Raw genomic sequence first — 2841 nt, 5'->3', positions numbered from 1 at the left:
AGTGAAACCTTGGGCAATTAATTTCCTAATTAATGTTGGTGATGCGAGACCACAGTGGACTTTTGCAATGATACTTTGTCATGATTTTGCAGGAAATGTGTTCTGAATGTGCATCCTGAGATGCATTTGTAGGGGGCAAACAGAAAAATTTTGTGCACAAAGTAGCTTTGTTCTCAGTGAACACATGGCAATTTTTCCCTGGTTGAACATGCAGAAAGCAGAACCTCTTGTCAGAGATGATGGTACCATTATATTTGGAAGCATCTATGCACTCAATAAAGCACAGGTCATTGTAGTCAGGCTCATGCAATTTCAAGATAGTTTTCAGAATCCGTTTGAGGAATGGATTCCAAAGAATCATGGAGGAATTGAACCACCCATCAGACCTATTGCTTCCTATCTGAGCAAGTGCTCCAAGGTACAAGGGCTCTCCAGCTAGTTCACTTTGGATATTGAGTGTGAAATGTTCTCTGAATGAGCTCAATGAGAAGAGTGTGAAGTGCAGAAGAGAACCAGGGTGTGCAAACAGCTCTAGAGTGTGAAGTGCAGAAGAGAAGCAGGGTATGCAAACAGCTTCAATTGCAAGATGTAAAAGTGTTCCTAGAGAGCACATTGGGATTTGGGCTTGGTTGAACTAGTAGGATTTGGAACCCCTTCTTAGAGCCAGCAGTCACAGGCTTTAGAAGTTTCTGTGTCTTGTATAAAGCAGAGTTTGTTACTCGTGGGCCTTTCATTTCCAGTGAGTTTTCAAAATATTTGAGAAAAAGATTTCAATGAAACTCTGCGCCATTGATCTTGTCAACCGTCCAACTTTCCATGTGAATACTGGTGATGATGTTAGGTCCAAGGGCTCTCTGGGTAGCACAATTTGCACTTTGGGTGTAAAGTGTTGACTGAACGTGCTAGCTGAGAAAAGCTTGGAAGTGCAGAATGGAAGCATTTTGTGCAGGCCGCTTCCAATTGAAGGAACGGTCTTGTGCTCTGTAAGCACATTGAGGTTTGTTTCTGGCTGAAGCTGCATGAAGTGGAACCGCTTCTCAGAGCCGGCACTCTCAGTTTCTCTCTGAAGCACTGTTCCATTGGAAATTCAGATTCCCTGCATGAAGGCTCCTGCGTTTCCAGTTTGTCTTCTGAGTAAGGGGGAACCATTGATTTCAGTGAAACATTGGCAAATGGATTTTCTTCAAAGAGCAGCTTTCCTCTTTAACGTTGGTGATCGGAGCTACAAGGTCTCTCTTATAGGTACACTTTTCATATTGGGCCTGAAGTGGGTTCTGAATGTGCTTGCTCAGGAGAGCTGAGAAGTTCAGAAGTGAAGCAGTTCATGCAAGCAGCGTCCACTTGCGGCAGCAAACAGGGTTTCCAGTGAGCAATTTGTGGCTATCCCTGTTTGAACTAGAGTGCTGCAGAATGATGTATAATAACTGGCAGACACAGGTTCACTTTGAAGCCTTTGTGCCATCAGTAAATGTGTTTGTTGCATGTGGGTCCCTGCATGTCATTTATCACTAGACTCATCCAAGTCCAGCAGAACACGAAGCTCACATATTGGCAAGGCTGTGCTTGAAAACACCTCAAGCCCGCATGGGTGTCTTCAGCTGAGAGTCTGTAGCAGTTCCTCCTGGGGCCTCTTTTCCAGTGATGCTGTCGCCCTGCCCTCGCCAGCTTCCCTCCCTTTCCCATCTTTCCTCTCTCTGGTGCACTCCTCAGATCCCATCCTCCCTTCAATAGGGCCTCATCCAGGAAGCCTGCCCATGTGCCTCCCACTTGATTCAAACTTCTCCAGTGCACTTGTTGTCAAAGAAGTACTCCGAGGAGAGAGGGGCTCTCCTTTCTCCACATTGAAGTCTCTCAACAGGGAGGACTCTGCTTTGGAGAATGAATCTTCTAAATGTTATTGGGCTGGCTTTTGAAATCTCGTGTGGTTTGGCTCAATGTAGAATTCTTCTATACAATTAAGCATGGTGTACATTTAGAGAGCATTTTCGCTTCCTTCAAGGTGAAGCAGAAGCCTGCATTCCCAGCTGCACAGAAGTGTCTGAGGGCCCCGTCTCCCTTAAAACCAAAGAAGAAAAACAGGTCATTAAACAGGCACATGGAGTAGAGTACATGATCAATGATCCCTCCTCCCTGGAGCCTTCCACATTCCCATCTTCCACATTCACAGTACAATGTTTGGCCATTCTCAAAGACCAGGAGACCATGATGCTCATCACCAGGAAGTCAATAAGAAACATGAACAGAGCAGCATGGATTGCAGAAGGTGGCACACCAAGGATCTGCAGCACAACTGCTAGAACACAAGAGCTTAACTTCAGTATTGACTTTCTGCCACCTTCCAAGTATGATATTAGTGTCAAGCACAACATGCAGACATGCAAGTAGCAGGTGACACCCCACATCCATTCACAGAAGTGGGCAACATCTGCACTGGAACAAGGAAATATCTTATCCTTACTCATAAAATTCATCAGACACAAAGAATAAAATGGATGCATTTTATTCTTTGTGTCTCATTTCACTATTACGTAGCTGTTGGAATTCCCTATTAAATAATACCTCCTCCAAAATAAAAAGTATCTCAGATATGTATCAACTATTCAATGGATGACATTTTAAAAACTACAGCCTTTTAATATTTATGTATGCTATATCCCTGCCTAATGCTCTTTGAGAAAGGAGCACAAAGAATTGGATCTTTGAAAACCTCACATTTGCTGATAAATATTACTGCCTATGTCAGCCATGGTGAAGTGAAAAGTGGGACTTTGGATACTCAAAGAACACAATGTTGTGGGATTGGTGTCCCTGATTCATAGACATTATGTGGTTTCCATGAAA

This window comes from Spermophilus citellus, assembly GCF_964194105.1.
Source record: "Spermophilus citellus genome assembly, chromosome: 13".
In the NCBI taxonomy this organism is placed as follows: Eukaryota; Metazoa; Chordata; class Mammalia; order Rodentia; family Sciuridae; genus Spermophilus; species Spermophilus citellus.
This window is presented reverse-complemented; position numbering follows the sequence as displayed.